The sequence below is a fragment of the Toxorhynchites rutilus genome, chromosome 2 (assembly GCF_029784135.1).
Source record: "Toxorhynchites rutilus septentrionalis strain SRP chromosome 2, ASM2978413v1, whole genome shotgun sequence".
Classification (NCBI taxonomy): domain Eukaryota; kingdom Metazoa; phylum Arthropoda; class Insecta; order Diptera; family Culicidae; genus Toxorhynchites; species Toxorhynchites rutilus.
Window position 1 is genome coordinate 227225577 of NC_073745.1, and position 26365 is coordinate 227251941.

General features: G+C 37.4%; 1 protein-coding gene across 10 annotated transcripts in view; it reads left to right on the top strand.

The window, feature by feature from the left end:
* LOC129768064 (CUGBP Elav-like family member 4) overlaps positions 1-26365 on the top strand; it is a 1369849-nt gene that overhangs the window by 65326 nt on the left and 1278158 nt on the right. The gene's annotated exons all lie outside the window — the stretch shown is intronic.

Sequence of the window (26365 nt, forward strand, 5' to 3'; positions counted from 1 at the left end):
TATTTGAATGTCCAACTAACAATTGACGCACGGCCGGCCATCATTTTGAATAGTAGAATAAGACATAGTTTTTAGTAGTATAAATGTAGTGCTAATCGTCTAATAAAGAGTTTGTGTAAATGTAACGAGTAATAAAGTTTTAAATGTTGTACTATAATTAGTGTGATCGCGTGCAATAATTAAGCTCCAATAGAAAGAAGCTTTGGAGCTGCTTTATATCAAAGTCCACGCAACAAATAAAGGGAGAGCGCGATTTAATCACCCCGGGAATCTAATACGCGTCGGGAATTGGAAAGACCACTATTTCTCGGAGGTCACAACAATTGTTTTGGAATATGTTATAAATACATTTTTATCTGAGTGTATGTAAATGTAGTGGGCAGAAAAATCAGGAAGTAATAAAAAATCGATTCCTTTCTGTTTTCATGTAGGACCTTTTTTGATATATAGATATTTTTAGATATTAGATATGTTTATTTGAATGAATTTTTATTCGAATGAAAAGTTACCCTTTTATTTTTGATTATAAATAATTCAATAAATAATTATCACACCGCAAACTGAGAGACAGTTTTGAAAACTCTAATAAATTTTGTATAATTTGAATTTTTGGCATCAATTTTAAAAAAGTGTCAAAATTACGTTTTTTATAGTGTTTTAGAAAATTTTCTGTAATTTTGCAAATATTGCCGTAAATTTGAATTTTAGTAGGTAAATTTTTAGCGTAGTGTATCCCCTGAACTCCTGTGGCATTTCATATTGATACCTTCAGCCTTTTTTTTCTAGCTGATCGATCAAAAATTGGAGTAACACTTGATCGCACCACACTGTACCAAAATTACAAAATGCTATGCGCATCCTCGAAATGAACGATTCGTAACTTTCGTTTTCATGCGTTTGTGGGTAAGACGATTGTATGGAGTGATGATACTCACACATATAGTTACGTATTCTCACATAAAGACACATTCCACCCTTCCAATTATTGCTTTGAAAATGCTGTTTATTCATATCCCTCTTGGAGTGCATTCAGCTTTTTGTGCAGATAGCTCCATTAGCAAAAATTTCAGCTTGTTGATGATCATTCTCATCCGACGATGACGACAGTATCAACATTCTTCTTGGTCTACGTAAATTGATTCTCTTTACTATTGCTTTATTATTATCTATATTTCAGATCCGGGTCAAAATTCAGAATTTACCTTCATAAGCAACTTGATCGATATCAGAAAAGTCTTCTCTTGAATCTGTTACGTGCTCTAAAACTCTAAATATGTTCGGGTGTCTCGGCGTTTTTGGATTAAGTTCTATAATTAGATAAAAAGCAATATTTAGAATAATGTTTTTTCCCCTCAATCTAATACAAATATTCAATCTTACTTACACTGCAAACTACTACAACTGTATTTTTTTTAATCAAACCAAGTTTCCACAATATTGTGAGTACTTCAACTACACTAATTTCAATATTACCTATTTCTACTATATATAACAACTGTCAATGAAAAAATAAAATTGCATCACAATATATTAGAAAATTCTAGAAATTTCCCAAATTTTGTGGTTTAGAAGCAGCAATTGTTCCGGAAATTTTAATTGGATGGCACCGTTGTGGCAGATTGACGTTTTTTCTAAGCAATTTTGGTATTAGAAACATTCAGAATCACCACCGGTCATTTTGACCGGTCGGTATAAATAGTTATACCACATATGTATATCAGAAAAAATTAAAGTGAGAGACCAAAATAATTTATAATATTGATCAATACATGAACTTAGAAAAAGTCATAACATTATTAAAAAATATAAAGAAAGATTCAATACAAAATCTTGCGAACAAATTATATAACCGATCATTTAAGCCTCGAATTACTAATTGGTGACATTAATTTGGTCGATCATTCAATTTTCGTGAGCTCGAGTATTGTTTCCGCGTTAAAGCTGACATCAAAGTGCAGCGCATTTTAAGCCGGATGTGAAGAAAGTATTTTCCAGCGGTGGGAACTGTGTTCTTCGGTGGGAAAAAGGTGAAATATTTTTCCGCATCGGTTGCTGCTACCGTATCCACCTCACAACCGATTCGATTCGGATTTTATGATGCCATTGTGCGAAAGATGTTACAGAGCATAATTGGTAAATTGGTGTTTTTCAACGCGTTGGAGATGTAAATTTGCGTCCCTCCAACTTTGCGTAGTTTGCTTCTCTAACATTTATACTAAAGAGTTTCATTCTTAATGTTTCATAATTTTTGTTCGCGTATTTAACTCTTTGTGGTTGTTTGTCTGCTCTCAGCCACCACTTCAAGAAACGATGCTAATCTTATTTTTTACTCAACCAAGTATCAGTTTATGCTTTCCCTAAACAAAGCTTGATGTCTAGTGAACCTGTTCACGAATCAATACGGTGCTTCTATGAGTAATAGATAACGGTACTCAGTATAAAACAAAGTAGTCAGTCACACAAGACAATGTACAGTGCGTTGGATGCATAGGAATGTAGTACAAAATCATAACAGCAGAATGTAGCCATTATAACGCTTTGGTATGTTCGAAAAGATTGTTAACACTTTACCGACCGGCCGTCGATTATTCGACTTTTGCTCCACAGCGCTTACCGACCGGTTGTCGATTAATCGACTTTCGATCTTTCTGTTAGATTTGGTTAGGTTAGACTGACAAGTAGCAAGCAGCAAGCATTTCGTATTCTTTATTCAGATAATCGGTGCTTTTCTCAAAACTTTAGTCCTTAGAAATGAATAAAGAGGATAGTGTCGGTGAGTTTTATCTCGACGATCTGTCAGATTGTCTTGACTGCCGTTCAGCAAGTAGTACTGATGACGAAAGTGATAGAAGTAGTATAGCGATTCGAAAGCGATGTCCTGTACCGTTAATATACAGTGATTCACAAGACGAGGGCATAAATGATAACGTTGTAGACAACAATGGTACATGGTCAACGAACGACAAGAATATAATTTTGGAATCTTTCGAAGGCAGCTCTGGCGTAAGAATTATGCCAAGTTCCTCTGAAAGCGTAATAGATATTGTGAATTTATTCATTGGAAGTGACCAATGAATGCGGCTGAATGGACGGTAAAAAGGGCATAGTATGTTCGAACCGCTACCGGTCGGTAAAGTGTTAACAAGTATCAGAAATACTGTTTGCATAAATGTCTCATATTATTTGAATAATCGCAAGCGATAAAATATTTGTTTATCTAAAGTGAAAAGTTCTGATCATTTCGGATACACAGAAATCATTTTTTGAGTAACTTCTGGTGTTGAAGTAGCTGTTTTTAAAGAGCAGAATAATTGTTTGCATAAGTGTCTTATGCCATCCCAATAATCTCATGTCAAAAAACTTCGTTAAAAGTGAAAAGTGCTGATCTTTCCGTATATACATTGCTGGCAATAATTACACATTTATTGCATCAATGGCAAAAGTGTCTCATATTCAACGGATAATAAAAATTAAATTATGCATTGATCATATTTCATATGATTTACTCTTGGAGACTGTTTCGAAAGATTTCACACGAAGATGAAGCATAAAATATATTTTTTATATAAAAACATCACATTAAAACACATTGTTAAGTTAATACATAAGTTAGGATCCCTACATTAAGACTCACCGCCAGGTATACAGCCATAGAAGAAGGAGGGTAGCCATATAGTAAGGACAATGGGTAAATAAAGGAATAGCAGCTTTCTAATAGAGATATAGGAAATCCACCTGTGGCCATACGGGTAATTAAATAATGTTTCTTGTCAGATATAAAAAGGCGAAACAATGTGAAATAAATTAGTTCTAGTCTAGAGCTCAAATCTATAACATGTTTCTTTTAAGTACAGAACCTTGAAGTCCTTAACTCATATAGTTCACAAAAAAAAAATTTCAAAATCTTGTATGTATCACTGCTTATTCAAGAAAAAATAATTCCGACCAGTACGACACCCATACCCAAATTTGATACGACCGCAAAGGGTTAACTCAGTTAATGAAGATGTTAATAGAGCTCTGATTTCGTCAGTTCTTGAAGCGTTGTTCGCCGTTGGAAATGAACGAGATATAACTGGTCGAATACAAATGCGTATGTTCCATATGTATTCGTGGACTTGCGGTGTGCGGTCAGCAAATATTTGTCCGAGAGTGATTTACTTTCGACTTCTACGCGTACGCGTATACTAGCGCAAGCGGAGATATTTTTGTAGCTGAAAAAACAAGATATCAAATCTAAAAATGAAAGCGTATCTTCTACACATTTCCGAGAATCTTCAGACCTCTGCAAACCTGACCAAACACTTTAGCAACACTGTCTCCAGAATAAGAAATTAGACATAGGATGTCATTTAATCAATAATAAACTATTTCGTGCCAACTTACTAGCAAGCATATTATTCAACGACCGGCAGGACACACGAAAGCGGAGAAACTACGAGACTCGACAGTTCCAAGAACAACTGGCTGGGGGTGGGCCTCACTTCGGGATTGGGCTGGAAAAACTTCGGCTTTTGCATTCGTGGAAAGAGATAAAATGCATTCCCCTATTCTTTCCTTCTTTCCACCAGTAGGATCATTTGCTCACTTGGTGTAGCCTTTTGTCTTCCGACGAAGGTCGATTCCATCAACAAAGTTGTGAGAAAACTCCAGGCTGGGAGTGGTGTGGTCGAGAACATTGTGGGCAGGTTCAGGAGATACATCCTTCCATTTTAATTCCATAATTAATGTTGCCATATCGTCAACCATAGTTTCGACGGTACACCGGGAGAGTGCTACACGGGGCGGCGGAATGTGCTGTCCGCCTTTGAGGTCGACGAAGAACAACTGCTTTTCTTCTAGAAGAAGGCTTTCGTTTCATTCGGAGTGACAAATCTCGGTCTGTGGCATCACCACCGGGAAGTGCATATGTTCAGTCTGCAGCAGAATGATGGCTTTTGTGGGCCGGTCGAAAGGGTAGGCTCTTGTCGAAAAAAGCTGCTGTCGAGCACAAAAGATTTGGCCAACTTTCGAACATTTATTGTCGTTGTAGTTCATGTGCGAGCTAAGAAAAACTGAGAGCATGGGGACCAGAAAGAGGTCGGGGGCAAATAAGTTCAAACACGAATAAAATGTTAGAGGATGGTATTTGCTCTTCTTCCCCGGTCATGAATATTGTGCACTCCGAGCGGTATTTAGGAAGGGGGGGGGGGGGGTACTTGAGTAAACGACCAACCGAAAAGTCTATATGAAAAAGCATCGGGCTGAACTTTCGGTTCCAGAAAGTTGTGTTTTAGGCTGCTGTGTTCTGATTTCAGCACTCTCTGGGGGAAGAAGGTCGATCAAGGGAGAGCACTTTCTGTTCCCTCAGAATGCAAAGACTTACAAACGCAGACATCCGTGCTTGCTAGTTCGCTAAGATAATTAGATTATTTCATTTGAATTTCTTATGAACTTCCGGAGAGGAATTTTGGTCCACGTATTTACATCATAATGAAGATTGAGAGGTTAGAAGATCTTTAAAGGTTTCGTCGAGTGGAATATGTAAACAATTGTTGATATTTTAACAGCTTCTGGAAAAAAAAAGATATCGTGATTGCATATGAAGCCATTTATATTTTATTCTGATTTTCTATACTTTTTTTTTGTTTTCGGAGGCTATTTCGCCATCTCAACATAGATTAAGTATTCTCAAGATTCTCTTTTATACTTTGTTAAAAGGAAATGTCATTTTCATTCAACATAAAGTTAATTACTTTGATTACTTTATTGTCAAGATTCAGTCGATTCCAATCATTCCAGATATCAACAACGAAAGCGAAAAGATGTGTCTACTTGAACTTTAGGTATTACATGTAGAAAATCTCAGATTTCCAATACAAAAATATAATCACTCTCTATGAGATAGACACCTCAAAAAACAGACAAAAATATATATTTTCAAAGATTCCGCCCAAAAGTTGAAAGTTGAGATGCGGTTTGATATCTCAGAAGTTCGTTTGGAATCGTTTCATTCGTAGATAGAAGAATCAAAATCGATCAAGCAATATTAACCTTTTGCGGTCGTATTAAATTTGGGCATGATACATGCAAGATAACGAAAAATATTTTTTTTTATTTTTTTTTGTGAACTTTATATATGTATCAACTTAACAACATATTTTAATATGATGTTTTTATATAACTATATATTTTTATTCGTCTTCAAGTGAAATCTTTCGAAACAGTCTCCAAGAGTAAATCATATGAGGATAATCAATACATAATTTTATTTTTATTATCCTTTGATAATGAGACACTTTTGCCATCGATACAATAAATGTGTAATCAATGCAGCAATATGTATCCGAAAAGTTCAGCACTTTTCACTTTTAAAAAACAAATATTTTTTTTACATGAGATTATTCAGATGACATAGGACACTTATGCAAATAATTACTCTACTCTTTAAAAACAACTACTTCAATATAATTTAAACCAGTAGTTACTCAAATAATCATTTCTGTGTATACGAAATGATCAGAACTTTTCACTTTAGATGAACAAAGAGTTTGTCGCTTGAGACACTAATGAGATTATTCAAATAACATAAGATATTTATGCAGACAGTAGTTCTGATTTATATGCGCAAATTTTTTTTTCCATCAAACCAAAGTGTTACTATGGCTGTATTCTGCTGTTATAATTTTTATCCCACATTCCTTTGCATTCAACGCACTGTACGTTGTCTTGTGTGGGTGACTTCTTTGTTTGATACTGACTACCGTTATCTATTACTCATAGGAACACCGTATTGATCCGTGAAAAGGTTCACTAGGCATCAAGCTTCGTTTAAGATAAGCAAAAACTGATACTTGGTTGAGTAAAATATAAGATTAGCATGGTTTCTTGCTGTGGTGGCTGAGAGCAGACAAACGACCAGAACGGTAAAAAAGGTATGGTGGCTGAGAGCAGACAAGTGACCACAAAGAGATAAAGATAAAATGATTAAAATTAAAAAAAACTGTTCCGTTCCGTAAACCTTGATCAGAATCATAAATGTTTCAAACGCTGGAATAACTGCGATTGTAGCATTTCTGATTATAGGTTTTTTTTTAGATTTTTAATTAACTCGAGACCTGTTATTCATTATAGTTGATCTAAAATGTAAAGGTTTTGACGTAGGACTACGTCTTACATTGAGGGCGCCAAATCATAAAACAGGTCACGTTTTCATGAAATAGAGTTAACGTTAATAACTGTTGCTGCGAACGGATTTTAATGATTTGTATATCAATCGAATCGGAGATTTGTTTGATATGCTATACATTACAATCCCATAGTCTGTATGTGGTTTAAATTGATGAAAATTGGAAGCATTTCCATTTCCCCATACATTTGTTCTGTCCATGTGTGTACTTTCCCGAGCAGAGCTGTCAATAACGGGCAACTCATACAGCCTTATACTTATACAATAGAAACAACGAAGGCTAGCGTATAAGTATTGCATCTCCTCTGAGGAAAATTATCTCATCATTCTTTGCGTGGACCGACTGGACCACATCGTTGCTGGACGAGCTGGACGACGAAGGATCGAGTGCCTTTCTCAAGGCAATGGGCAAAGGCAAGGGCCTTTCTAAGGGCTAGAGACGAATAAACTGAACAAGTTTAAATCTATATAATCAAAAACCACCAGGAAAATTCTTAGAATCGTTCTGTGCCCGAAACAACGAAGGTCGCTAATCCTGCTAGTTTTGTGTTTTGTGTTTCTCCTCGAGCGGTGAACGCTAGCGAATATTTCACTTGAAATGCATCTGGCATTACAATTAACACTTCCGACGCCCCGTCACCCAGATATGGGTGACACTTTCCTCGTTCAAATTGAATAGGAATTTCAAAAGGAATTCGACAGAATAGGCACCTAAATGTAACTATAGGATATGTAGAAAAATAATAAAATCATAACCATATTAATATAATATTTATACTATATTTTTTAACAATTTATAATACGGATGGTTTGTACTGCAGTTTTCTGCGAAACCCGTATTATATGACTTTGGCATGTGCTATTATTGCCAACCAGAACATGTAAAAGATGCCTACAAACTAAGTTTGATCTTCATTTAATAATTCATTGGCAAGTTGGGCCCCGCGAGAAACCCAAAAACAGCGCATTGGGCGACGAACGTGTTAAACAATCATCGGAGCCATGGCAAAGCAGGCGAAAAAAGAGAAGAGTGTAAATGATTATAGGTCACTTCTAGCCATCAGTGTTTGGCTTTGTGTGTGTCGCTTGTTTTCGTTGCGCGAAACTTAGAACTTGTTCATTTCCTTTACATGTGAATAGCACACCTTCGATACTTTTAGTCAGTGTTGAAAAAAAATCATTTTCGCTAAACTCAAATGCATAGATTTTCGGTCTAGGTTGCATCGAAAACCTATGTAATCCAAACGAAAATGAAAATGACAGATCCAGACAACCAGTGAATATGAGGAAATGAACTTTTGTTCTTCAATATGCTTTGAAGTTTTTTTTCCACCCAGTGTCATTTTCATCTTGATTATTCAAGATACTAGAATTGAATTTCATTTTAGCCAAATGAATATCACCTGATGTTTACTTTTAACCCGAGGCTGCTGTGTGCGGTTGGTTTTTATTTATTACACTCAAACCTTTCACCGATAGGTCAACAGCTTTGGTTTGGGACTAACGACTGAAGGTTGCCGGTGGTCCGATTGGATGATACAATCAGGAACAACTTCCGAGCTGGGGTGAGCTTTGTGAGTCTGAAGCAAACCTTTGTCGAACTTGTTTCAAGAAAATATCACAATTATGAAATTCGCTACACGGACGGCTCCAAAGTGGTGCAAGGAGTTGGTTTCGGGGTAACCGGTCATAATAACTCTCTTATTTCCAGCAAGAAGCTCGTCGACATTTGCCAGGTGTTCTCGGATGAAGCTGCCGGAATCTTTGAAGCTGCCACTATGCTGTCAAGCAAACCGATCCTGATAGTTACCGCCTCGGCTAGCGTCATCGATGCTGTTGGCGCGGCTATAACTGGGCACCCATGGATACAAACTATCAGGAGGTATCTGCTGCCGGATACAGTCCTCATGTGGGTCCTCAGACATAGTGGCATAGCCGGTAATGAAGCGGCCGACCGTTTTGCCGGAATCGGTCACCTTGGACAACTTTTAACGCGCAAAGTACCGCTAGACGATATCAGACTATGGATCGCCAACACCTTCAAAAGTTTTTGGGCGGAAAAATGGTCCGTTGAAGCGACGTTGTTCCTCCGGAGAATCAAAGGATCCATCACCAGATTCGAAGACGTCAAAACGATGTGAGAGCAACGAATCTTATCCAGGTTAAGAACCGGCCACTGCAACATGTCTCATAACTTCAACAGAGGACCCTTTCATCCCCTTTGTGACTTGTGTGCGGTTCGCAATTCAGTCGAATACATCGTCTGTATTTGCTCAAAGTACGATAACCTCCGGAAATTACACGGGATCAGCGGGAGCATCCGTGATGTGCCTGGCGACAACCCTTCACGAACTGCTGCACTGCTCTGTTTTTTGAAAGATGCCGATCTGTTTTTTAAAATTTAAACAAAAAACTTGTGATCAAATCGAAAATCATTGTTCCTTCCCCTACGCGATAAGGGGAACAAGAACAGTCGGCATCTTCGAGTGGCGCGGATTCCCCACCTGTGGCCTGGGGCCATGGTAAGCGGACATCCTCGTCAAACGACAAGGGGGAAAAAAGCTCAAATGCGTGGAACTTCTCGTGACGAAATCTGTTTTTTGTTTACTGTTTTATTTTTAAATGCTTATCCGTATGTGCATGTAAAATAACGCACATCGCGGCATGGTTTCGGCCGTTTTTGCTGATACGAACCAGCCCAGGAGGCTCAAAAAATAAAGAATAAAAAAAAATATTTAAGACGTTCTTACCATATCGCCAAACAAAATCCTGCGCGATTTTTTGCATAGTCCGTTCCGTCGAACTCTGGCGTTTTTTTCTCTAAATGGTCCAGCCTTACTAATTTTTTTATTTTTGAATTTTGACTCAAAATCAATGCCAGAACGAATATCGTTTCGAATGTGATGAATATCAATTTGTTGCTTTTGATATTCAAAGTATAAATAACAGCAAAGTTATGAACCCCACTCAATGCCGCATTCGTTCATTATTTTTATTTCATTATTCTGTTTTCCACATTGAACTCCTTGGAATACTTATATTTTATTCGCGAAAAACTACTTTTGCTTATACTCGATCTCAAGTCTTTCTATGTGTGCCAACGCGCGCGGGCTCAAACTATTGCAGACTTCACAATTATTTTTTTAAATTTAATTGAAGAATTGAATTGAAATAAAAACAAAACCAATCAATACCATCATCATCATAGTCTTAAGATAAAATGAGTAAAAATTAAAAAAAAAAGCACACACTCACACAAAAAAGACAATACATTATTTATTATATGAAATCATGATGATGGTCCCCTTACAAAAGTTTGAGCTGAACGAGCTCTTGTTGATAATGATATTTATATTGAAATTTACTATACTATACAACTAACCAGTTAGCATATCTTAAAAAAACACGGACTGGTTATAACACAGACATAGATTCCTAATCGAAAGAACTACTCGACGCATTTATTCCATGGCATGTCGAGAAAATTCCCAACACGGGAAGACCCTAGACCGATCGGGAATTGAACCCAATACCTATTACAATATTAGCCAAGAATTTACAAGGGAATTCCCGCTTTTTCAGATCCCTGGCCACGATGCTATCGTTTCCGAGTTCAAGCAGCTGAGCAAACCCAAGCCTAATTCTAGCCGATACTACAGGCCCATTACTTCTCCCAAGGCATGTCAAGAAAGTTTCCAACCCGAAAAAATCCTTGACCGATCAGGAATTGAACCCAATACCTATGTCAGTATTAGCCTTGAATTTACAAAAGAATTCCCGCTTCTTTGGATACCCGACAACGGTCTGTTAACCGTTTTCGAGACCAGACAGCTGAGCAAACCTAAGCCTAATTCCAGCCGATACTTCAGGTCCTACATTCAACCTGGAGTATAAACGTATCAACCTGAATCTGCAATGAGATCTGCCACAACACAGAAAAATCTCGTTATAACTATCTGTTGAAAAGATGAAATTACGAGTATTCCTGTTCAGCTATCCCTAGCTTCATTCCGGTTTCCACATTGAACCCTTTGCAACGCTTTTATTTGATTCGAGAGAAATTTGATTATGTTCAGTCTTATGCTTCTCTATGTGTGTGAAAGCGCGCGGACTCAAACTATTGTTTAAAGTTAAATTTGTATGTTCGACTGTAGAGAAAAAAAAGTACGACTAAAGTTCTCCAAACGAATAACATACCATCATCATCATAGTCATAAGATAAGAAACACAAATATCCGTTATAACTTCGTCATCTTACATCTTCTTCTTGAATGGCGTTAACGTTCCCTGTGGAACTTTTGCCGTCTCAACGTATGCATTAACTAGCGTCATTTATTAATACTTAGTTGAGATTTTCTAAGCCAAATAACACGCCTTGAATGTATTCCGAGGGGCAAGCTCTAGAATACGCGTGATCACAGTGCAAGTCGAAGGAAATTGCTTTTGACGAAAAAATCCCCCGGCCAGAACGGGAATCGAACCGGAACACCCGGCATGATAATGTGAGACGCTAACCACTCGGCCACGGGTGCACCGTCATCTTACATGCTAACATTGATTAACATTGATTCTATACTGGGTTAAAAATCCAAATCATACTTCAAAAACTCCTTACAGATACTACGGAACATTCGAAGACTTGTTGCTGTCTTTGCTTCATTTGGTAATGTATTGTAAAGCCGATATCCTTTGTAAAAAAGGGAATTTTACAGGACATTCGGAAGTTCATGGTTCTGAGGTCACTTGCTTGTCTTGTGTTATATCGGTGAATATCTCTCCCATACGTTATCGTGTTTTGTAGATAGTTCGGTGTCATACCGTTAGTCATCTTATATATGAACGTAAGTGTGCAGTACTTAATACGCTGACTCACTGACATCCATTGCAGGCATTCGAGCATAAATCTTCGTGGAGTTAGTCGATCACATCTCAATATCAGACGCATCGCCTTGTTTTGCACAATTTGCATTCTTTGCATTTGCCTCTTATTTGCAAGAAATAGCACAGATGCACAATAATCAAAATGTGGAGCAATAAGTGATTTATAGATCGTGATTTTACTTTCAAAGGTCAAGAATCGATCAATTCTACAAAGCACTCCATATTTTTGAGCTGCTTTCTTTATAGTATAGTTTGTATGCTCGTTGAAGTGCAGCGTTTCGTCAAGAATAACGCCAAGATATTTGATCGATGATGCTCTTTCCACCGTTTGCCCATGAATAGTTATATTAAGACCTTCGCTGTCAAGATTTCGTGTGGATACTACCATGTACTTCGTTTTGTTTATGTTTAACTTAAGTTTCTTCCATTTCAACCATTCGTCTAAGCTTAGAAGTTCATGGTTCATCTTTATGTAGCAATCTTGCAATGTGTCAGCTACAACGAATATAACAGTATCGTCAGCAAACAAGTTTACGTCACTGCCATTTAACACCTGTTTAATGTCATTGATATAAAGCAAGAAGAGCAGCGGCCCCAGAACACTTCCTTGAGGCACACCCAGATTCACTGGTACCGCCGATGATTTACTGTCCCTATAAATAGTGATTTGTGTTCGCCCTTCCAGGTAACTTCCAAACCAGTTCAATACAGGTCCAGTTACATTATAATTGGAAAGCAAGTTTAGTAACTTATGTCGATCTATTGTTTCAAAAGCTCGTTTCAAATCAATGAAAACACCCAGTACTACTTTCTTCGCCTCTATAGCCTGTTTCCACTTCAAGAGCAACAAGTTGAGAGCCGTTTCACAAGAGTGATTTTTTCTAAACCCTGACTGTTCATCTACCAGTATCCCATTTTCCGTTATATGTTCCAATAATTGCTCTTTGACAACAATTACTAGAATCTTTTCGTACAGTGGTAACATATTAACTGGCCTACGGTCTTCTGGTTTGGATGATTTTGGATTTTTTGGAATCGGTATGACAACAGATTTTTTCCAACTATATGGGCATTCGCCACGAAGCATTGACTCATTTACTATATATAGTAGATTTTCTTTGATTAAATCAAATGCATCTACTAATACTGTTTTATTGATGTCATCAACACCTGAACAGTTTCTTAAATCCATTACTACCTTCCTCAGTGTTTCCATGCTGATGGTTCTGAAGCATCTAATTATAGCAAATTTGTTCTTGCATCAGCGATATGAACAAAATGAACTCATTTGTTATTGTCATCAATTCGCGTTGACGGCGGAATGGTGTCGACATCTGGATACGACATTAGTTCGTATGAGGCCAACTCTTCTCTATCAGATTAGTCGGCCCTAAGGCAGTTTTAAATTACTAAAATTTGTATGAAATTTATTTCTTGGCGTTATTTACTTACTAGAAGTACGTTGTTCTGACACTAATTAGAACTAATTTCTATGATTTTTCAGATATTCTCACCAAAACTTACCATTTCAATGTAAAATTATCTTTAGACACAATTTTTGTATGGTAATTTTAACTAATTGCAAGCAAAAGTGATTTTCATTTAAATAGAGTACTAATTTGGTTTAGGAAAACTAATCTCCATTCATAGTTTTTATTTTAAAAGCGCGTTCATTTCTTTTGCAAACCCATATTGTCATGCCTACTCCCCCATTTCGTAATACGAAGCTCAATGCCGTCAACGCGAATATAATGAGAACTGTGTGGGAGGCGATCTGGCGTAGTGGTTACTAGTTACTAGTTAAATACTCAGTGCAATGCGTGCATTGATATAAAGAAACAAATTGCGACATATGAACAAATAGTGTATTGTTCTCGCAAAGGCATGTAAGAATCGTTTCGAAATGATTCTACAAAACCAAGCAAGCCATTAAACCTTTTCAGGGTACTCGGAACTTTTTACTGAAGAGTCATTCATAAAAGTTCGACGTATTCGCAAATAATATCCGAAAAGATAAACCAACCAATTTCAAAAAGAAAAAAGATTGCGTAGTCCTACGTCCTAAGCGGTCGTGTCTCGGATATAACCCCTCGATTTTTTTTCTACCTGCCTAGTATATGACTAACTAGTAATGTCCTTCCTACTTCAAGCCGAGTTTTCACGTTTGAACAAAAGAATCACCCGCTTTTGGAGGGCCCCCGAACGATAATGCAATGATAATGTATCCCACAGTTTATTGTGCGACCATTCCCGGGCTATGTGACAAATCAATTGTCAGCACTGACTCACGAAAATAACCCACCAGCTTCGCTCGTCAGAATCGGAAACACATACAAGCCATTTCCCACATATGTACATACATCCCACTGGGCTTTCCTCGATGATATTGATTGGAGCAGAATTTATGATGTAACATAATAATTTTCCCTCGTTTCCTTCCAGTCCTCCAGCAGTCGTCCGAGGGAACACTCAACCGAGAATCGTATAAGAGAAGCAAAAAAAAAAGATTGAAGATTTGCTCCTTTTCATATTTCCTTTCCAGTGTCCCGTCGGTCGATCGGAAACGGTATCTGCTCCACTCTCGGTTCGAAAACCAGTTTTTGGCTGGTTGGTTTTTACAATATCGTTTTATTTTCACTTAAATTTCTCTCTCTGTTGCTGGTTATTTATTTTTCTTTTCCTTACGAGCGATTTTTATTCGCCCGAGAACGAGAAATTTCCAATCGACGACATGGCGGTGAACAGTCGCATAAAAGCGTGAAGGCAACCGGACGAACAGGGCAGGAGGGAACTCAAGTGAGACCTATAAAAGCATTAAACTTTCTTGTACGATTCGAGATAGCATTAAATTACTGTGCCTCTCGTGAGCTGCTTTTGTATATTGGGCTCCTCCAGTCTTCCGGAGAGTCAATGTTGTTGCCTCCTTCTTTGCCTGTGCTGCCGCTGGAAAATGTGTAAATTTATGCCACAATTTTCGAATTCCTCACCAGTTACGGAAAGGTAAATACTGCTTAACTCGTAGACACGTGTTTCGTCTCCACTTTATCTGGCGCGTGTTGCTTCTTCGAACAATTGGAGTACTTTCGGTAGGAAGGGGTTCAGCGTATGGTTTGGAAAACTTCTTTCATTGCCAGATAGGCAGCTGCCTTCCGGGAAATTATTGGTATTACTGTCGAGTACCTTCCGAATAAGTTGTACGGACTACGTGGTTCTGTATGTATGTATAATTGAGACAAATAATTTTATTGCAATAAATTCCTAATTATATTTTCAATCACAAAGAGAATTCCACAGTATAACCCTTTTTTTGAGGACTTTAATGCAGATTGAATGACACTAGTTCATCACCCTGCACGATAAGGACAACCTGTCAAGCTATGCCAAGCACCCGCGAAAGAGTTGATTTGGTAGAGTCTATTGGTAGCGCTCGATCTCCAATGCTTGGTCCGATTACATCAATTGTTGTTGATAATATTGCTAGTGATGATTCCCAATTGCATCTCTGGAAACTTGTTTGTTTTGTTTCCTAAAAGTATCTACTTACAATTCAATATTCTGTTTTTCGAAATAATTGGCTAAATGTTTTATAAAAATGTGTTTTTCAATGTTTTCACTGAAATTAAAACAAGCCAAAAAGTATATTTTTATCGATGTGGGCGATATGGTAGAGGCGAATGAACTGCAAAGTTTAAAGCCTCTCTAATACAAACAGGGAAGGAAGGGTGTTATGGGCATGTAGTGAGTTTATAATATACGAAGCGTAGAGGTTTATCGCTCGCTAGAGGAATAATTACGCTCTCTCTCAGTGTTTGTCTATTCAGTAACTAAAATAGAACAAACAGAGAAAGCAATAAAAAAAAGAGTTCAATACAGGCAAACTTTTTTTTGTGTGGGGGATAGGGACCGCACAAAAAAAATCTTGTAAAACTTCACCATTAGCTTTAGAAAATCGTGTTCGGTACACATTTTGAAAAAAAAACTTTTTTGTGCGGTAGATAGGGACCGCATGAAAAAAGTTTCCCCCAAGAAAATAACTCATATTCACACCGTTCACCATTCAGAGTTCTTCGCGTGGGGTGATGCAGACAAGACGTGCTCGTGTGCACTCTTTGTCTGCCTTCCAAGTGTTGGTGTTTTTTCGGGAATTTCGGCCAAAAAGTTTGTTAATCGCGTATAAAAGTGTGCTTCATATGTTGAATCCTTCAAACCCAGTGTAGATTGCATCAACATCCGAGATCAGATTTCCAAAATAAAAAAGAAAAAATGGTTTGTTAGGCGGAGTTTTTTATTTTTCTCGCGTGTGTTAGTGCGATCACGTTATTTGTTCGTTCGATTCTGGGCTCGGGTTTTGTGCGTTTCTCCTTTCGTCGCGTGTTCATCATATGTGTGTATGTGTATGAAATAGTATGCCGTCGTGTTGAATCATGTTTTAAATTTTGTTTTGAAAAAAGTCGAAGAGAGGCTGAAACCGTATAGTATAGTGAATTTGAAAAAATGCTCCAGTGATAGCTATGTTTAATGCAAATTCAACTAGCTTTAAACTTAGTATAACGTTCTGATTTGTGTAAAATCCAATTGGTGATCAATATGCAGCGTGAGAGGATGAGAGAAATTTTGTATAATATCAAATATTCTCCGCCTGCTTCTATTCCATTTATTTTTACTTTTTTCGCGAGTGATATCAGTGCACGGGTATTATTGCAAGCAGTGAATTAGCGGAGAATAATTTGCCACTCTCATCGATATGCACGGTGTTTCCAGGAGACAAAGTTCTTATCGTTTTAGAGCAGCAGGAAAATTATTTTGACGTAGGATTACGTCTTTCGGAAACATATTGGGTTACAAATTGAAAATCGAAAATCGAGCACATTGTGAAAATTGTCCAATTTCAAACGCTTATTGCTCAGTCATTTCATGATGGATTGATGAATTTTTTTGCGTCAATCGATTTCTGCACTCTATAACAATTTTTTATATTGAAGAAAATAATATATGTCATGAAACTAGCTGTCGAACAATTGCAAAATCTCAACCCCTATCCTAACGGAAATACTCACTTCTGGCTGGTCGAAATTTACGACACACGTGGCGGGTCCCTAACAGAGACATCAAAACCAAGCTGCCTGGGAGAAATCGACATTGCAAATACATAAAAGTAGGTGGAGCTTTTGTTCCTACCGAAATGTATTCCCTAACAGAGACATCAAAACCATGCTGCCTGGGGAAAATCGACATAGCAAATACATGATAGTAGGGGGAGCTTTTGTTCCTACCGAAATGTGTTCCCTAGCAGAGACATTAAAATCAAATCATTATCAAATAGTTTAACGATATAATTTTTCAAATATATCTGCAATCAACAGATAGCCTAGCGGAATCCTACGTCAACTATGCGGTCGTGTCTCGGACATAACCCTTCTGTGATTTTTTTTATACAGTGAAGGAACGAAGAAAGAAAAAAATGTTGCAATGATACCATACCGAGAAAAGAATTCGCACACTTCAGAATAGCTGACTTCCAGGAACATAGGATTTTACTTCCTTCCCACTTCCCCATTTCCATTTGTAAACTCGAAAATAATTACTTACTATTTATAGATCTCATTCGCGGTCATCAATTCTGTTGACTTTTTATAATTCTTATATCTTTTGAAAAACATTGATAAAGAATACACTCGATACGCTCGGATTATAAATTATTATTATATATTATTGATAAATTTTTGATAAGTTCTCTAGGTTACCTTTTTAGGTTTCCTAAAGTTTATTTTCGCCGTTCCGATTAGATTTCTATTAATTTCTATGAAGCGTACTCGGTTACCTTCTCAGGTTTCTCAAAGTTATTTTTTCTTCGATGAAATTTCGACAATAGAGATGCGTTCAATAATTAAATGACAATAGCTGGTCCAATAAATTGTTTAGGCTTCCCTTCTCAGGTTACCGAAAGATAATCTCTGCTGCGCGTTGTGACACATGAAGTTTTTGTTTCGTCAAGTAGTCAATAGCTCGCGTTTACATAATCACATCACTTACCGCAGTGAATCCTGATTTTTCTCAACCATTCCCACTAACAACTATCCCTTCCATGATAAACGCTAGGGAACCACGCTATAGAGGCGACCCTTCTGGCCTTCGGGCGGCGAATATCATAGTAACATTCCTTCCCTTCCCCCTGGTGACTGTGACAATTTGGTTGGTTCAGGTCAATCACGGAGAGCAAATACGAATTGTACAGTCTACCCAAGCTCAAGCTCAAGCTCATATTCACGCCGTTCACCTTTCAATTTTTTTTGTTTCCATGCTTTGCGATGGGACAGTTTGTCTTTTCGGTTGCGCGTGACTGTTTTGTGCTTTTAGCTGCATGTCGAAACGTGTTGCTATTGGAAATGATGTCATGCAAAATCTTAGAAAAACTTAGAGCATTTTATTGGAGGAGGTGAATGATTTCAGAAGTGAATAATTGAGACGCAAATATGCTTCGCACTGAAATGTATATAAACCATCGGAAAAAACTAAATGGACGATAACTTCATCAAATATGCTTCTTTTCATATACCGTACAAAAAAAATCACACAAAAAAATTCGCACAAAAAAAACCGCACAAAAACAGGTTTTACTGTACTCTTCCCATCACTTTCCATCATGCATTGGATGTGATCCCAATATTGCACTGTCCATTTGAACCCCACCAGTACAATTAGTTCAATGATTTAAATTTTCCACAAACACACAGTGGACCAAATCACCCCACATCAAAGTTCAATTCTCAAAAATCATCTCTTTTATTTTATGATATATTTGGTAGTTTAAAGCTTGATATAATGATTAAACATTTTTGATTGTGAGAAAACAAGTGTAGCTTAGTATATAATGTGACATTTTTTATTTAGACCAAAACATTCATTGCTCCTAATAATGTTGAGTTCTGCAGATTCTGCAAACATCAAACACACTTTCGTTCAAATCATTCCATTCCATTCGATACAACAGTATCGATCATATTCGTTTTATTTCATAGATTGTTAAAACATTCAAACAAACTTACATCACATTAGCTTTTTTTCTCTCTTTTGTCACTATAACATTCAGCACATTTTCGCTGGTTCATCAATTTTACTTCCAATTTTGGAAGAATGTCGGGAGTGAGAATTGATCCCGTGACATGAGAGGTATGGGTGTTACCACTGTCGCCTTCACGACCTTTTTTTTATTTAACAATCAAAATATTGACTAGAACTAATTTATAGAGATTCCATATCGGTCACAATAATTCACCATTCATGTTTTGTGTACACGAAATATGTAATCCTGAAGCATTACGATGTATGACAAATGAAACACGGGGGGTCTCCGTAGCCACATTGGTTGCGCGTTCGCTTAGTAAGCGATCGATCGTGAGTTCAAAACTCAGGGCCCTCATTGACCATCTTTGTGTTGTTACAGAATAGCTACGTCCACGCAACAATCATCAGCGATGGAGATCGATCCACGGTCGAAACAAGATCGATTCATCCATACAACTGCTCTGCTCTGCAAGACACATCGGGCTGCTGTTCTATAAATAACTCAACAATGATCATATCAACTGTCTCCGCTGTCCGGTGGTCTAACTGGATAATGGAAGTACAGAAAGAATACTCTTACGCCTAAATGGCTACTGTGTAAATGTACCATATACAATTGTATAGAATACTGGCGAATGGCAACTGTGGAATGTGCTATAATTATAGATATTATAACCATGTACACGATTAAAAATTTCGGCTCTGTTACAGCTAAAATACCAATGAGCCCAAAATAAATAAATGGGATAATGCAATAAATGTTTTTACGGTGGTTAGACACTCCACCCTACTCGTTTGCCGGGTCAGCTAGTAAAACCTCCGCATGCCAAATTTGGTTTCATTTGCGCGATTAATTCTCGACTTATGCAGAAATTTGTGTTTCATTTGTATGGCAGCCACCTAAAGAAAAGGGAGGAGTATCTAACCACCATTGAATCATTTATTGCACCCTAATACCTCCACATGCAAAATTTGGTTCCATTCACTTGATCAATTCTCGAGTAATTCAGAAATTTGAGTTTCATTTGTATGGCAGCCCCCTCTTAGTGAGGGGGGTGAAGTGTTTAACCACCATAGAAGCATTTATTGCACCCTAAAACCTCCATATTTGTGTTCCATTTGTTTGGCAGCCCCCCTTTAGAGAGGGGGTGGAGAGTCTAACCACCATAGAAACATTTATTGCACCCTAAAATCTCTACATGGCAAATTTGGTTTCATTTGCTTGATTAATTCCCGAACAATGCTGAAATTTGTGTTTCATTTGTATGGCAGCCCCCCCCCCTTAGAAAGAGGGGTGGGGAATCTAACCATCATAGAATTATTTATTGTACCCTAAAACCTTCACGTTCCAAATTTGGTTTCATGTGCTTTGTTAATTCTCGAGTAATGCAGAAATTTGTGTTTCATTTGTATGGCAGCCCCCCTTAGAGAGGGGGGCGGTGAGTCTAACCACCATAGAAACAATTATTGCACTCTTAAACATTCACGTGCCAAATTTGGTTTCATTTGCTTGGTTAATTCTCGAGTAATGCAGAAATTTGAGTTTCATTTGTATTGTGGCCCCCCTTAGAGAGGGGGGTGGAGAGTCTAACTACCGAAAAAAACATTTATTGCATCCTAAAACCTCAATATGTCTAATTTGGTTGCATTTGCTTGATTAATTCTCGAGTAATGCAGAAATTTGTGTTTCATTTGTCATACATCGTAATGCTTCAGGATTACATATTTCGTGTACACAAAACATGAATGTTGAATTATTGTGACCGATATGGAATCTATAAATTCGTTGTAGTCAATATTTTGATTGTTAAATACAAAAAAGGTCGTGAAGGCGACAGTGGTAACACCCATACCTCTCATGCCACGGGATCAATTCTCACTCCCGACATTCTTCCAAAAATGGAAGTAAAATTGATGAACAAGCGAAAATGTGCTGAATGTTATAGTGACAAAAGAGAGAAAAAAAGCTAATGTGATGTAAGTTTGTTTGAATGTATTAACAATCTATGAAATAAAACGAATATGATCGATACTGTTGTATCGAATGGAATGGAATGATTTGAACGAAAGTGTGTTTGATGTTTGCAGAATCTGCAGAACTCAACATTATTAGGAGCAATGAATGTTTTGCTCAGCTGAGGCGAGTATGGCACTACCCAAAAAATTGATGAATGATTGTCCGCAATTATCAGTATTTCTCCTTAATTCATTAATATCCACCATGTATTTGATGATATCTTTAGGAAAACACTTTGTGCATTTTACATCTGTCATGCAAGGCGATAAAAGCAACGCATGGTCTATGTTTGTGGTAACAAAATTTAACTTTCACTCATATTTCGGAATCCGATTGATTTGAAGCTCGATCGGTTTTCACGATTCGATCAAAATCTAATACATAATTTTGTGAACTTCTGTGGTTTACATCTCATAAGTTTATAGGAACGGTTTTATTATTTTATGCTATGATAATATTTTTAGTAGGGGAAAAGGGGGGAATTTGGACCACCTAAGCAAATCGCCTTTCCAAACCAATACGGTCTAAATAAAAAATGTCACATTATATACTAAGCTACACTTGTTTTCTCTCAATCAAAAATTTTTAATCATTATATCAAGCTTTAAACTACCAAATATATCAAAAAATAAAAGAGATGATTTTTGGGCATTGAAATTTGATGCGGGGTGATTTGGTCCAGTGTGTGTTTCATCGAAAAAAACATACTTATGTTTATGTAAAGTATTTTGGAATAATGTTACAATCAGTAACAGTGTTCTGGGATCGATACCAGGTGTCTTGGCCAGATTCCAGATCAGAAAAATTGGATTGGGACCATCTCGAATTCTACATGGATTTTTTCACTGTTATTCGAGCATTTTCAAACACTTTCGATGCTCGGTCACAGAAAATCCGTTCTTGATGGGCTGAATTGCTTTTTCAAACTACTCCTTCTTCCAACGTTGACTGCCCATTCTCTTTTTGTAATTCCGTGACATCTGGAATCAATCAGACCAAAGAAAAGCGACAAACCTGTAGGACCAATTCACCCCACAGAAACGTGTCCATGTCACCCCACACAACACGCAAAAATTAAAATGCGATTCATTTCATTTATTGTTATCAAACTTCCAGTTTCACTACATCAAATTGTTCCTCTTCTGAAGGCGAACAGAAGTTGACTGCACAATACACGAAAAGTTTGTTTAATCAGCGGGAAAATCCTTAAAACCACGATAATAAGATCAATCAATGAACAGTTCTGCGATTGGACCCATTAACTTGCTCATAGTAAGGAAACGTGAATGTTTGAAGGTATTGATAACAAAAAAAAAACAAATTTTGGGTTGGACGAAGTTTACCGGGTCAGCTAGTATCTATCTATATATATATATATATATATATATATATATATATATATATATATATATATATATATATATATATATATATATATATATATATATATATATATATATATATATATATATATATATATATATATATATATATATATATATATATATATATATATAAGTTACCGTCAATTCCAAACGGCAACACCAGCCATGCACCAGCTCGAACAACCTAAACAGCGGCATCATCACTTTTGGCCAAACGTCCCATCTTCACTGAAATAACATATTCAACGTAGACACCACAACACGAATCAGCATAACAGGCAACGGTACGCAACTCGAGAATGTAGGTATCAAATTCCCTTCGGCTCATTGAGTAGGCATAAATCATAAGTCATGTAAACTGGAAGCGATAATAAAGTTAGTCTTAATCTTACAGTGAACAAGTGTAGTTCTTTTTTTAAAAACGCTCTCCTTTAATTTAAAAACGTAAGTGGCGCAGTCGGTAGGATTGCGGTTTTAGTTAGAAGTTCGCGTGTGTGACCGAATCGACGGCTTATCGATTGTAGTGGCACCCCAAGGACAACTAACAAAACCAAGCGATCAGAACCAGCGAAGGAATATCGCAAAAATTAAGGTAAGCAAAAAGAGACTAGGTATAGTGATTTAATATTTAGTGATTTAATAACGAATAAAAAGGTGATTTTTTTTATAACCGGTACCAAGTGAAAAACTTTATAAAAAGATATTTTAATTTCCTAGAGACTAGGTGTAGTGATTTAATATTTAGTGATTTAATAACGAATAAAAAGGTGAATTTTTATAACCGGTACCAAGTAAAATACTTTTTTCAAACAAGGAAATTTTAATTTCCAAAATTAAGCGATTTAGGAATTTCAATCGAGGCCGAGACATGGCAGAGAACCAGCTCGAACTTCTCCAAGCGAGTTTGGAACAACTGGCCAGCCGTCTGGCCGAGAAGGATGAGCAGATCGCTCAATTACAAATCCAAGCAGCGCAAGGTGAGCGAAATGCTCAATCACTTGCCGCCCAACTGGCTGCCAACAGGCAAGCGAACCCCGTGCAGGTGATTCAAGTGCCGGAGCAAAGAACGGAATCGATACTAAAATCGTTACAGACGCCCCAAATTATTCGGGATCTTCCGTGTTTCGACGGAAACCCGTTAAAATTAAACTCATTTTTAAAGGGGATTGATAATATAATCCCTCTGCTGAATGAGGCACAGAATACTAACGTCTATAGAGTGTGGATTCAAGCGATCCGCACAAAAGTAATTGGGGACGCTGACAACGTACTCGAACTATACGGCACCAACCTAACGTGGACCGAGATAAAACAAACCCTAATCACACATTACAGCGACAGGCGTGACGAGGTCTCCCTCACCAGAGACCTCTTCAAATTGAACCAAATCGGAAACGTGGAAGAATTTTACTCCAAGGTATCGCACATCGTTTCACTGCTCACAAATAATCTGAGCATAACAGAACAAAATGCAGCCGTGAAACAAGCAAAGAAAGAATTTTTCCAGGACATAGGGCTAAAAGTTTTCCTCGCTGGCTTAAGAGAGCCGCTAGGACCAATCATTAGAGCCCAATGCCCCACTACAATGAAAGACGCTCTCCGACTTTGTATGGAGGAGCAAAACTATAATTATGTAAAATCATATAAACCAATGCTACCACCGAAACCATTTAATCATCCAAGAGCTCCTATTCCTCCAAACATACCTACCCGGCCAGTGAATCCTTTTAAATTTTCAGCACCATACAATGGTCCTGTGAACGTACCCCGTTTTCCACCGAACCCCAAACCAATCAATTGGCAACCTAATTTCTCTCCAAACCCAATTCAGAGACCCCCAATTTTCAGAAATAATTTCACCCAGCAACCAAATCCTAATTTTCCCCGCAATCAGTTTGGACAAAACCATCAAAATAATTTTCCCAAACCAGTCCCTATGGAGGTGGATCACTCGATCCGAAGTAGGAACGTAAATTACATGAATAGAAACAATAATAACCATTTTAAACCACGCCAGAATTTAAATCCTTTTCACCCAAGTCCCAACTATCATTTCGAACATTGTGAAGAAACATATTTGCCCGATTATGGACATGCTGAAAATGACAATTATGCCTTAGCGAAGGTTGAGGGAAATTACCCAGACTATGACCCCCATAACAACATCTATTCAGAAAATGATCCAAACATTTTCGGAGGAAACATCGAAACCAATGAGACATCTGAGAACACAGAAGGAAATGTAGATGATTTAAATTTTCAACCGGATTCAGACAGTTCAAACGGGAGATAACAAATTTTATCCCATATGTAAAATTAAACACGAAAATAGGAGAGATGAAATTTTTGATAGACAGTGGCGCTAACAAAAATTACATCAATCCTGCGAAAATTGCAAATCTAAAAATTTCCAAACTAAATCATTCTTTCGTCAGAAATATCAACGGCACCCATTCCATTAGCGAATCCGTTGAATTTTCTCCCTTCGATGGAAAACCTCCCATCACATTCTTTTTGTTCAAATTTCATCCCTACTTTGACGGACTTATTGGCTATCAAACATTGACTGAACTTGAAGCCGACATAATCACTTCTTCTAACACACTTAAATTTCCAGACTATACCATCCAGATGAGTAGGAAATATCCTAATTCCTACGACATCAACTTGAATGCAAATGAAGAGGTTCCTATAAAACTTCCAATAGACATACAGAACGGTGACTTCTATATTCCAGAACTTTACTCCTTAACAAACGACGTGAATATCCTTCCAGGACTCTATCGATCAACCGATAATAAAGCTACTGTCATGATTAGAAATACTAGCCATTGTCCGGTGAAAGTTAATTCAAACAGACCTATTTTTTCCGAATTAAACAATTTTGACGAAGTCTCACCTCCTGATTCAATGAATAATAACCCTCAAGAACTGCTGAAACAAATCCGCTCAGACCACCTAAACTCAGAAGAACGCCAAAATCTGTTCAAAATAATAAAGAAATACAGCGATATATTTCATCAAGAAGGACTAAACTTGACCTTCACAAGTGCTATTAAACACGAAATTAACACCAAAGATGAAATACCGGTACACTCGAAATCCTATAGATACCCTTATTGCCATAAAGCTGAAGTGCAACAGCAAATAAGCAAAATGCTCGATCAGGGTATTATTCGTCACTCGAGCAGCCCTTGGTCTTCCCCGGTGTGGATTGTCCCCAAGAAAGAGGACGCATCAGGGAAGCGAAAATGGCGTCTAGTGATAGACTATAGAAAATTGAACCAAAAGACTATCGAAGACAAGTACCCTATACCCAATATAAATGAAATATTGGACAAACTGGGACGTTGTCACTATTTCTCTACATTGGACTTAGCTAGTGGGTTTCACCAAATTGAAATTCAAGATCGGGACATACCAAAAACCGCCTTCAGCGTGGAGCATGGGCACTATGAATTCCTTAGGATGCCATTTGGTCTTCGGAATGCTCCATCCACGTTTCAACGCGTGATGGATAATGTCCTTAGAGATTATATTGGCACCATATGCCTTGTGTATATGGATGACATTATAATTTTCTCCACCAGTCTTCAAGAACACATTGAAAGCCTTTGTAAAATTTTCGATAGACTTAAAAGATTTAACATGAAACTTCAGTTGGACAAAAGCGAATTCTTGAAAAAAGAAGTTGCTTTCCTGGGTCATATTGTGACTCCAGAGGGCGTTAAGCCTAATCCCAATAAAATACAAACAATAAAAGAGTGGCCTTTACCTAAGAATGAGAAACAACTCCGTGGGTTCCTCGGCGTGTTAGGATATTATAGGAAGTTCATTAGAGACTTTGCG